The sequence below is a fragment of the Aulonocara sp. 'chitande type north' Nkhata Bay genome, linkage group LG20, assembly GCF_057382095.1.
Source record: "Aulonocara sp. 'chitande type north' Nkhata Bay isolate Kocher_YH1m ecotype deep benthic linkage group LG20, A_spYH_male_GT1.1, whole genome shotgun sequence".
In the NCBI taxonomy this organism is placed as follows: Eukaryota; Metazoa; Chordata; class Actinopteri; order Cichliformes; family Cichlidae; genus Aulonocara; species Aulonocara sp. 'chitande type north' Nkhata Bay.
Window position 1 is genome coordinate 34,133,603 of NC_141363.1, and position 12,611 is coordinate 34,146,213.

At 40.7% G+C, this 12,611-nt stretch overlaps 1 protein-coding gene across 3 annotated transcripts in view; it reads left to right on the forward strand.

Annotated features, from left to right (window-relative positions):
- The first annotated feature begins 4,514 nt into the window (after window positions 1-4,514).
- The window catches only part of dlgap4a (discs, large (Drosophila) homolog-associated protein 4a), a 102,119-nt gene continuing 94,022 nt past the window's right edge, over window positions 4,515-12,611 (forward strand). For 2 of the 3 annotated variants that reach the window (XM_086276267.1, XM_086276270.1), the window contains exon 1: window positions 4,516-4,985. The gene's annotated coding sequence lies outside the window, so the exon portion shown is untranslated. Of the gene's footprint in view, window positions 4,986-12,611 lie in introns of all 3 variants that reach the window. The other variant, XM_086276268.1, reaches the window with a different exon arrangement.

A 12,611-nucleotide genomic window follows, 5' to 3' on the forward strand; every position in this document is an offset into this window, starting at 1 on the left:
TTTTATCTTCCATCGTCTTTGAATGCAGCACATTATAAGTGTATTATTTAACCAACTTCAGGATGCCTGTATGTTAAGCAGCTGTGAAAGACACAAACACACCTGGAGACAAGGCTTTCTGAAAGACAGTTTGGTATATGTTATTCCTAGACGCAGTACTGTATACAGAGATTGTTACATAAAACAGATTGTCAATGAGGGAGCGGACTGATCTGATCAAGCTCGCTGCAGAGCTTGGCAGCTGATGGACGAACAGCTTTCTCCCTCCTCCAAAACAGTCACTGTATACCGTACTCTACTCACTGGCTTCAGTACACACAAGGAGGCCAAGACAAAGCAAAAACAATCCCAAGTTTCACTCGCTTTGCCAGCAGTGTGTCACGATTTTGTATGGGTTAAAATGCTGAAAAGAGCCAGTCACAAACTTCATCTTGTTACAAACTGCATGGTTGGTTTCTGTTTAAATTTCTCCACTAGCAAATCAACCAAAAAAAGCACATCAAGAATGGCAAATGGATTGTGAAAGCTATTCATTTTTCTGAATTGCCATTGTCAAAAAAGAAGGAAAAAAGAGAAAAGAATGGTAATGCTTTGCTTAACATCATTATCTTTCTTATTCAAACAAATTCTTTATTGTAACAGACTGTAAAAAAATTAAACATGGTCTTTGTATCTCTTAAGTGTTTCGGGAAAACCTTTATTGAATAAGAAAATAATGTACCACAATAAAGCTGCTGGACAGTGTCTAACATGTTTCTCTCTTTTTACTATAGCAAAAAAAATCTAGGTCTGCATCACTCTTTATTATAGCTGCTCTTGGTTTTATTATTCATACAAAAATAGGAAAATAATAATTTCTTGCATTATTATTTCCTTATGAGTAGTTTTGTCTTTACAGAAAAAACAGCATTGCAGGAAGTGTCACTGTTTGATCGACACTTATTCACAGATATGCACGACAACATATTCCAGTGCTACAGCACTAAAAAATGTTTGGGAAAATTGATTTACAAACAACAGCATACACGTACACAGATATAAAGTATATATAGGTCAGGCCAGGACCCTTACTGGATACTGGGTGGAAATCAAACTTGCGACTCCCGCTCCAGAGGTGTGTAGTTTTACCACCACACTATCCAGCTGCAGCATTATTTTAATAAATAATGCTGTACATATGCAATATCCAGACACTATGCAGTAATAATTCCCCAATGAAGTGTATATAATAGACATAGGAGAACATTTTAAGATTCCATGACATAAACGTTATGAAATTATACATACATGAAAATATAGATATCATATCGAACAGCAGGATGCAAACATATGGTGTTACATGATATATGGTATTTTTGAAAGGGTGTATTTTGCCTTTGATTACTTTCATTACTTAAAGGCATTAACAAAATGCAAAATTATGCCATGACTGTTTAACCCCTAGAGGGCTCAATTTACCCCATCCTTGTGCTCATTATCCCTCTACATCGGGGCATGTTGTGCAGTAGGACTAACTTTTTTGACAGGTCATTGGTGTAAAACTATAATAACTAGAATTTGATAGATACAACAAAAAAATATTATTATTTGAATATTATTTTTATTATTTTTAACAAATGCAATTTTATTTGGCATCAAAATCAACTGTAAAAAGTTGCTCATCATACCTTCTTTTCTATAGAGATAATAAGGCAATGCAATGTGGATGTATCACTCTGGTGACTGTGGAGATGGTTGGTTTAGGACAGTGGTGGGTGGAGATGCTCATTCTCTCCTCACATTGTCTTTGTTTTCACATAGTCATACATTCACCTATTAAACCACAGTGACATGACAAACACACAGCCAAGTGGCCATTTAATTGGCTTTAGTCCATAGGTAGGATGGTACACATGCCACTGATCCAAATCCTGTCAGGCCTTGTAGGGTGTTCAAAGAAAAAACAGATGTTTCCACTAATATCTGAAATATAATCGAGCAGGTAAATTTACAGTCCATTATGGTTGAACTGGGAACTAACTAGCCAACTTGTAAAAAAGCAATAAGTCAGGGATTACTGCCAGATACCTTACAAAGAAGAAGTACACACAAAAAAAAGCATTCAGTTTACAACACAACCACTGGCCGCCTCTGTGCCCCCTTTGGATATCCATCCTTGGATCAGGAGCAGAGTTATTAGTCATGGTTTTATCCAATCAGCCATCCTTAATGCTTTTGCTACTGGGCATTACTCTGGAGAGGAAAGATTGTCTTTCATTGTCAGTTTGATTTCAAACTGGAGATTAGTCGTATTCTTTCAGTTGCTTGTGGCACAGACCTATGTGTATTTGTGTATGTGCGTGCTTCTGTGTGTCTAATAATGTTTGCATTTGGGCATACAAACATCTGTGTCGAAATTATTCACTTCGGGAAACCTTCATGAGCTCTTTTTGTGTTACATTCTGTACATATGAAGATTAATATCTGTCAGTCAAACTGTAGCGGTGGGTCATCTCACAGGCAAAAATCTGGTAGTGATTCAGAGACTCCCCAGAATTTGGCTATAATCATGCGTATTTTATATGTGAAATTGGAGACATTAATATTTAAAACCTGACCTTCATATAATTATAATTCACTTAATTTAGGATCATAAACAAAAAGTTATTCACCACTTAAATCACCATGATTATATACAGTCTACATATTTTAAAAAAAAGGTTTATTACAGTAACGATTTTAGTTAACAACAGTGGGCTTGCTGGATAACAATCTGTGAACACAATTTTAGAGCAACATTATAATACATCCGGACTTTCTGTCTCTGAACTCTCTGAACTCTCTGAACTCGTGAGGACTCAGTTTCATATATTGAGACTGGGGATAGCTATTTAACATGTTTGAATCAATTTACAGCTGTTCTGAGGGTGTCTTCAAAGTCTCCAAAGACCTTTCTAAACATCTGGATTAAAAAATAATCCAGTGCAGTGAATGACAATAAGAGATTTCCCAAGATAAGCCCGTGTTTGTGAATCAAAACAAAGAGGGCAACACCATGGCTCAGACAGAAAGCAGAGTGGCAACATGGTAGATGGATTTTGCATTCATACAGCTAGAAGTGTCTGACATTTATGTAAGCATTATCAGAATAGCCAGAGAAACTGGTAGTTTCCAGTGTGAACTGAAACTATGCTAATGCAGAAAGGCACAGACTATGTGAGTTAATGTCTTTCTTTGGTGAAATCAGATACTGGAAGCTGGAAATAACAGTGTGACTGAACCAAAACAGCATGATTAAGGCCAGAGAGTACAAACAATAGGCTGAAAGATGCTATAAAGAGCTTCACAGTGGAGTAATAATTTAATATCAGAGTTCCCGAGAGAGACCAGTCTCTCAAGAAATAGAAAAATTAGATATGATTCAAATATTGATTATAGGCCTGCATGTGCGTGTGTTTGTGCAAGTGAGCTGAGTCCTTTAAGAATCTTTGTATTTGTTTATATAAACAGTTCTACAGCACATGTACTGTACAGGTATTTTTTAACTAATCTCCAAATGCAATTACAGCTGAGAAAATGGTTTGCTGATGCAGCTTTTATCGTGTTGTAGATGTGTACCTGTGTCTTTAAACTCTCATTTACACTGAGTTAGCCACTCCAATAAAAATGAAGAAGAGTCATCCTGGAAGTGAGAAAAGAAAGAAAATAAAAAGGAAGAGGATAAAAAAAAAGTGAGACAGAGGTGAGTGGCGTAGATAATAATGATTAACACCAAATAACCAAACGCTGCACATCTGATCCTAAATGTGGGAGAGACTTGACTAAAGTATCTTACTGTGGCTTAACTCGACTTCTTTTGTGTATGCTGAAGTTTAACATCAATTAACTTAGACGGCAGAGCAGCCTATGTGCCCAGCTCTGCCGTCGGTGACATGACCCAGTAATATTATAACTGCGATGGGAGGCTGGTTGGAGGGGCCCACTGTGATTTTTGTTGAGGTCCCCAGCAGACTCTGGAGTCGCCACTGAGCTCATCCATCTAACTTGGATGTAGCAACTGTAAATCAATCAGTTGATCAACTGAGACTAATTGATAATCCGTTTATTCTTTCAGTCACTTTTCTAGGAAGAACTCTAGGTCCAGCATCCCAAAAATAAAGATTTTCCCCCCTGTTTTCTCTTTTTAATGGCTGAAAACAATTGTTTTCTGTCTTGTGATGTTAACAAATTACGTGGATATTTGTCCTTTGCTTTTACCAAATCAGAATGGAAAATGAAAATAATCGGCTGATTAATCAGTGATCGGAACGATCGTATCTGCTGTTTCTGACCAACTTTAAAAAGCGTCATCCGATAAAATCACCAACTCGATGTCAGTCAAAGCTCGGGCCTGCGGTCTGCTTTTTGAATGAATTTTTCATTTAAACTCCCTCTTCTCTCTCCTTGAATCATCAAGGAGCATCACTCCTCACAAACGGAAAGAATAGACATCCAAACGCACGCACGCACTCACGTGGCCTCTCTCTGCGCATAATGATTCATCAACCACCGTTTGCTCATGAAACCGTGATTTCGGGTCCGATGAGTTCATTTACGGAGCTGGGTGGTTTGTCGTGGGCCCTCGGATGCCCCCACCCCCACCTCTCTCATCCCGCGTCTCGACGGACCAAACGCTGCTGCTGCAGCATCACCGGCAGCCTCCAAACTGCGTTTTCCCTGCCGCGATGGATCCCTGAGTAAACCGGCGAGCTGCTGTCAGAGAGACACCGCTGTAGCTGCTGTGGACAAGGACCGACACGCAATGACCGCAAAGAAATGGTGCCATAGGCTCCAACTAAGAGATAAAGAAAGACAATTTTATTTTTAGCGATGTTATAGGATCGCCTTGTTTACCTTCTCGACAGATAAGCAGCCGGGTGACTGTGATATTACGGCATGTAAGAGCTGGATAACTATTCCTGTGTGACCGACACCCTTCTGCCGCTGATTACAGTGAAATGAAAAAGGTAAGCTTGTTGACACGTTCAGGATTTACATCGGGCGTTGCGGGTTTCAGTGAAGAAAAAAAGAAACAACAAACAACAAAAAACCTGACAGCTCAAATGGGAGCTCATCAGGCTGCATTGTTGCATCGACAATTCCAGTCTTCTTGAGTTGAAATTGACGATTGATTTGGGTGTTTGGATTAGGTCGATTTTCACCTGTCGAAATACGAGTGTGTTTTTAGCGCAAAGAGCCCTGTAAGTAACTTGACATAAATCAATGTAGGTATTATGCCAGCAGCTTGATTTATTGTGAATGTAACAGTTATTCACCTCAGGATGCCTGGACTACCTGGCTTCAGCCTGCCAAAGCCAAAGTCGGTTTATCCTGTAAGATAGTGGTGCCTGAAATCTTTCTTTCCCCTTTTTAGTCTTATGCGCATGATCTGTGTTTGTCAAAGTTATCAAATCTTTGCTTTCATCATTCCTGCAGGGAGAAACAGCCACTGAATTCAGAGTTTGGATAGGGAAAAGCATGTCTTTTGAGAACAATTAGGTGAATCTCTGTTAGCTTTTAACTCAGATTTTGAATTAATCAGAACCATATATATATATATATATATATATATATGGTGGCATTGCTTTTTCTTTTTTTCTCTTGATCTTTAATGAGTGGAAATAAAACCCCAAACTAGCAGCAAAAACTCAGGCTATCCTCGAGTTTCATCATTCTCGGTCCTAAAATATTGCAGTTTTTATTATCGAGTGTGTGAAAGACATATTTCTAAGGGGCCCTGTCCTCTGGAGGGAGCAGGAGCTGCCTGCTAAATTTTTTGTGTGGACAGAAACAAGCTCTCTTCTACTGTAAAGCTGCAGATGAGTCCGTGGGGGATGATCGATAGCCAGTTTGTATCAAGGCTCGTGTTTCAGCTGTCATTGTCGAACAGTGGTCTCTACAATTAAAAGCCCATTTTGTTAGTGAAAGACTGATTAATAATTCATCCGCAGCTCAATGGAACCACAAATCTGTGGATGGCACACTGAAGGATGCCTGTGGCTTCACAGTGGCTTCAATCTAGTGCTGTGCAGGCTGGAAGGTTTACACATCACTATATAGGCTGGATGGTAAATACACACTTTACTGTTTGCTGACTTTTAAATGTGCACTGGATTGTTTGCTCTAAGCAGAAAACTAAAAGCATACACACTCAGTGTTGAGCAGTACAAACAAGACATCTCTGGGTATCCAGTGTCAAACAGCTCTGTTGGTGGTGGACTGTAGCCTCTAACTGCGGTGTCAATGTCATATCTGCTGCCAGGGAGCCAACAGCCATGATGATACTGTACCACGGAGTTTGAAGGAAACCCAGCTGGCTCCGGTCCAGGATGGTGGGTGTTTTAAAAACCGGCTTAGTCAGGGCTACTGCAGGGAGTGATTAGAAAAGATAGCATACAGTATCACACACATCAGTGTGACGTCAACAGGACGCAGAGCATTAGAAGTATTTTCACACCAGGACCTGGACGAATCCAGAAACTGAGCCAGAGTTGCAGAATCCATCACACTGAACCCATTATGTGAATATTTAGAGAGCTGTCATGCAAACTATCCAGGCATTATTATTTTTTCTTAAATCTGAAACAATCTCAAAGATGAATATTTGTAGTATCTCCTAGTGAAAGAATGTATTTAAGTGCACGGAGTAGCGTGTAATCTTGAGTTCAACTTGTATGCTACATGAGTGCTTCCATTTTAAGTTATGTAACATTTCTACTCACCCACATTTCAGTACGAAACATTGTACTTTTTACTCCACTACATTTATTCACTGGTGGAGGAAGTGCTGAAATCTGTTACTCAAGTTAAAGGAGCAGGCTGGAGTGTAGAAATATACATCCCTATAACTAAAAGTACTGCAATTAAAATATATTTCAAGGTAAAAATGTCAAAAAAAACCCCAAATGGCTTTTTTTTTTTTAAAGAATAACATAAAATAGTCATTGGTTTGATGCATAAATGGGTAAATATCACCTTAAAGGGGTTGTTCACTCCAAAATCAAACAGATATTTTTTCTGTCACCTGCAGTGGTTTTTCCCATCTATATTTTTCAACCTGTATCAGAGATATGTGCTATAGAAATGTTTGTATTTTCTTAAAAAAACACAATTAAAAAAAAAACAATCCACAAATCGTGGTGCGAGCAGTTTCCTGTAGGAACATTTTCCTTTCTGCTCTCTCCACTCTCCAGCCAACCAACTATCCAGAAGGAAGCCGTTCACCCGTGATCACAGACTTGTACTCGAGACAGTGTGACAAGATACAAATATTAATGGCGTTTATTTATTCTGAGCTGTATTGTTTGCCAGCATGGCTTGTGTTTTAATGCGGTAATCTGATAAATGTAGTGGAACAAAAAAGTATCTGGTCATTCAGGTCAGCTTTCACAATAAAGCCCCGAACAGTAGATGTAGAGATACTAATGAGTACTTCCTTAGTTAATAAAGGTAAAGACCAATACACCAAACCAAAACAGTCCAGTACAAACAATAAAAGCTGGGCCTAACTGCATTTAACAGACACAAAGCAACATTTTTTTTTATCTCTGTTTTGGTCTCTAGCAGCTTAAACATCGAGCAATTAACCTGCTAAATGTTCAGCCAGCTAGTCGCTAATCATCAGTTTTCTATTGCAGAAGAAATAATGTTAAATAATCTTTTAACCTGAAAATAGTTGTCTGCTGTTGCTGAAAGTGTCTGGGAGTAAGAGAGGTGGGAGTAAATCAAAAATGAAGTTGTGGACAGGGAGCTTCACCTCACTGTAGAGCTACATAAAACAGTGGGAGCCTGGAAGCAAATGGAGCCGATAATTCTCTCCAGTCTCTTTTGCTTACAGTTCATAAGGTTTCCTGAAGTATGACTGGCCGTGCTGGTCATTACCTGTATCATCAGAAGAGACAGAAATATCATATAGCATTGGCCTAAAAAGCATTTCAATGCACAAGCAAAACAACGTTTTCTTATTCTGTCTCCTTTGTTATTCATTTGGCTGGATTTCCTCCTCTCTCATCTCACTCTAGATTATCAGCTGTATGTGGTGGGAGTAAGGTCAGGTGACAGAAACAACAAGTTAAATACAGTATAGCAGCTTCACCAGCCTTTATGTCGCACTGTTATATTGACTGATGTAGTACTATAACTGACAGCAATATAGTTTGCTGAATTTAATATGTCTGTTGTTATTAAAACTACTGTTTGAGGTAGCCTATTGATGCTATTTGTTCCACATTTGTAATGTCAGTAAAGGCAAACCTGTAAAGGGAAAATGCACTCACTGGACCTGAATTCTAGAAATGGATGAATTTGGAGTTTAGATACAGAAATGGACTACATTTAGACTGTTTTAAACTATATAAACAAGACAATCTTAGTGAAAAGTTACTTATCTGTTCGCTGTAACCTCATCAAAGTGAAGTTACTGAGAGACTTTTTAAAAATTTTGTTTACTTGATCCATTTCAACATGGCAACCTATACCAAGTGCAGTCATAAAGTTAAATCACTCCACCAGACAGCTATACCTGATTTACATTTGGCTTATGTTTACTCCAGGATGTTTTCTTATTCACATCTGGACTGTTTTGAACACAGCTGCTATTTTTAGATTGCTCAGAAGAGGTCCCATTCTGTCCCCTTGCACTTTTGTGAGCTTCTCCGGTGTGTCAAATTGATGATTGTTCAGTTTGAGTAACAGAATGAAGTCTCGTGGAAGCAAATCTGCTAAACAGCGAGTGAAGATTGTATTTAGCAGCTTCATATTTTGTTGGGGTTTGTTGAGGTAGCTCAAGTTTGGTTTGGTTTTTTTTGGCTGCTCTTGTGCATGCTGCGGAACTGAACACATGGCATCATACATTTTTAACATAAAAATTTATATGGGCGTCATCGTAGATGGCATGATATATGACAACCCGTAGTTTGGACCCAGCTCTTATCACCAGCGATGATCCTCAGCATGTGGGACCAGTTAGAAACACAAGCTGATCTTTTGCCCTTGTACAAGTTTGAGGTCCACAATGAAAGTGGCTAGAATGGAAATTCTCTCCTTGGAAATCTTTGCTTATACTATTTAGTAAAAAGGCAGGGATTCATGAGATCTTCAAGGTGAATTCTGTGTGAAGTCTGTATGTTCTCCCCGGACCTACTTGGGCTCTCTCCCAGTACTCTGGCTTCCTCCCACATTCCCAAGGCATGCATGTTAGTTTAACTGATAATTAATTGGCTGTAGGTGTGACTGTGTGTGAATAGTTGTCTGTCTCTCTGTGTTAGCCCAGCAATTGACTGTCAACTTGTCCAAAACGTACCCCACCTCTCACCTAAAGGTAGCTGGGATACACTCCAGGCCCCCTCTGTGATCCTAAACTGGATCAGCAGTTAAGATAATGGAGTTTTTGTTAACATTTTGATGGGTAAAAATCAGTCAGACTGATGGATGAAAATCATTTGATTGAATATAACTTGAGTACAAAAAAAAATCCTCATTGAAAAAAAACTCGCAAAAAACAGACATGGATAAAATAAGAATTCAAAAATGTTCTTAAATGAGACCCGTTGTGTTTGCTGTCTGACCGGGAGAAGAAATCCCATACAGTATTTCAAGCTGTTGTTTCTTTGTATTTACCATAGCAACAAGCCACCGGTGTAACTTCGGTTCATGCAGAAGAATGGCGCTCTCAAGCCAGCCATGTGTACAGTTCCTTCTTATCATTGATGAAGTGTCTTAGTGCTCCATCTGTTCAGCTATTGTCTCATCATCACCCTCTTAAATTTTTTGAGAAAGACGGCTAAAATTAAGAGCAAAGATGGCGTGATTTCAGCTCCGAGGAGAGTCGCTCATCTCATTCTGTACGTCCGAAACAGAGAGAGATTTTATGACCTTGGTAATGCTTCTCTCGGTCCATCTCACACAGGAGCCGATGAAGCGGCTGAAGGTGATTAAAGTCTGCCTCCATTGATGGTCCTCTGTGCTGCTGAGTCAGTGACCTTTCCTGCCATCGGGTCACTGTGCTCAAATAGCTCCTCTGCTTTCCTCTCCCTGTCTCCTACCCTCTTATCCCTCTTATCCTGTTCGCTTCCTTTGTGCCCTCTTCTGTTTAGCGGCTTGTTTCACGCAGCAAAAACAACCCCCAAGGACAAATCAAATGAAATGATAAACATTCCGCTACATCGCACCAAAAAAGCTCTCTTTCCTCGGCATACTTCAACTGTCTTTCAGCGTTCATCAAATTCAAGTTGAAACATCTCATACTTTCCACTTCTTGCGAGCCCCAAAATAGAAATAACCGTTTTACAGTATGCCCCTGACAAGTGTCTTGTTATCTTCCTGCATGTGTCATTTTACAATAAGTCCCTGCCTGGGCTGCGTCGCTGAATGGATCCTCTGACACAAATTTGCATGTTATGCTTAACGTTTTTCACCAGGGACAATTTATCAGAATGCAGCAATTAAGGAGTCTGTGTCCCCTGGTGATTAATTATGTCTCATGTGTCCACAGCAGAGACAATCCCAGGAACAGTTGTTTGTTCAGGCCAATGTGTGTGCATTTTATTTTTTAATTTTTTATGTGAAAAACAGTTTTCTTGGTGTTGAACAAACATTTGCTTTGCTTTTTCCTGCACAACCAGTTTGCAGCTGGATCCAAATAAAAGCTAACAGACAAGGACAATTGACAAACCGTGATCGAGAGACGTCTTCTGTGTGAAAGGTAGAAGCAATACTGTAGGAGACAGAGAACAGGAATAATGCAGGGTGACATTCAAAGCTCAGGGATATTTTGTTTTGGAACTACAAAGAGAATTTCTTCATTCTTCGCTTGCATTTCTGGGGCAGCTCTCGATGATTGTGTCTGTGGGTGGTTTTGTGTATGTAAAAATACTTTTTTTGGATGAGGACTGAGCTCACGGGTATTCATTGTAATATCCACTGCCCTTGAATCAGAAGTCAGCTTTAATTACTTCTTTGTAAACATAAGAAAACTGGTGTTCAAAACAGATTTTGCCTTTTGGAAACCTGCTACCCTCCAGCAGGTCCAAACCAAATGCATAAATTCACTTACATATTCCAGAGAACAGTGGGATAACAAATGCTCATCATGCTCTAATGTGTTGCTGGACAACATTGTGGTAAACAAACACAAGCATGCAGAAAAAGTGTTAGTTGCATTATCCGGGGAAAGATCCACTCCTACCTTAAAATGCCTGCAGCAAGATTTGTTTGCTTTAAAGCCAGTGTTAAATTGATAGAACTATTATTAACTTGCTTTACTAGTATACAATTGTTTGGGCCTTGATATTCATTTTACTGCAAAACAGTGGACAGACAGTGAGCTTAATAGGGAGCCAGAGAGCAGATCTAAGCCCTCTGCAGATTAACACTATGGGTTGCCTGCCTTCTGGCTCTTGCCGCCAATTACATTCACTCAAACCGAGACCTGACCCCGGGTGCGTGCTTGTGTCACAGTCTTGGCCCCCGGCACCATCTCTCCCTGTTCCTCACACCTCGGTATTCACCACTCATCCAACGTGTGAAACCTGCTGTGAGGACAATTAAAGTGTGGCCAGAGGGGACAGACGCAGTGCTCCAGGACAGATTTAAAAACACAGACTGGAATATGTTCACCCACACAGACCTGGACCAGTACGCCTCATCTGTACTGGATTACATCTCCAAAACCACAGACAGTGTCACCACCCAGAAACGGATCACCATGTACCCCAACCAGAAGCCTTGGATGAACCGGGATGTTCGTCTCCTCCTGAAGGCCCGCAACACTGCCTTTAGGTCAGGAGATGCACACGCCTACAGTACAGCCAGGGCTAATCTAAAGAAGGGCATCAAAAAAGCCAAACACCATTACAAAAAGAAGGTAGAAGAACACTTCTCCAACTCCAACCCCCGACGCATGTGGCAAGGACTCCAGACCATCACAGACTACAGGACCACCAAACCCTCCCCCGCATCCTCTGATGTCTCCTTCCTCAACGAGCTCAACAACTTTTATGCTCGTTTTGAGCGAGGGAACCCCACAACCACAACCAAAGCAGACATGACGCCAGACCACCAACCTATGACTCTCTCCCCCACCGATGTAGGAGCGGTGCTGAGCAGGATCAATGTCCACAAGGCTGCAGGCCCTGATGGCATCCCCGGGCGTGTTCTCAGAGCGTGTTCTGGGGAGCTTGCAGGAGTGCTCACAGACATATTCAATCTGTCCTTGGCCCACGCTGTGGTACCGGCCTGCTTCAAATCCACCTCCATCGTCCCGATACCCAAAAACTCCAACCCATCTTGCCTCAATGATTACCGCCCAGTAGCACTCACCCCCATCATCACTAAGTGCTTAGAGCGACTGGTCCTAGCACACTTCAAATCCTGTCTCCCCCCCACCCTGGACCCCCACCAATTCGCATACCGCCGGAACAGGAGCACAGAGGATGCAGTCTCCATCGCAATGCACTCTGTCCTCTCACACCTGGACAACAACAACACCTACGCCAGAATGCTGTTTATAGACTTCAGTTCAGCGTTCAATACAATCCACCCCTCACAACTCATCAGGAAACTGACAGACCTGGGTATCAGTTCCCTCATCTGCA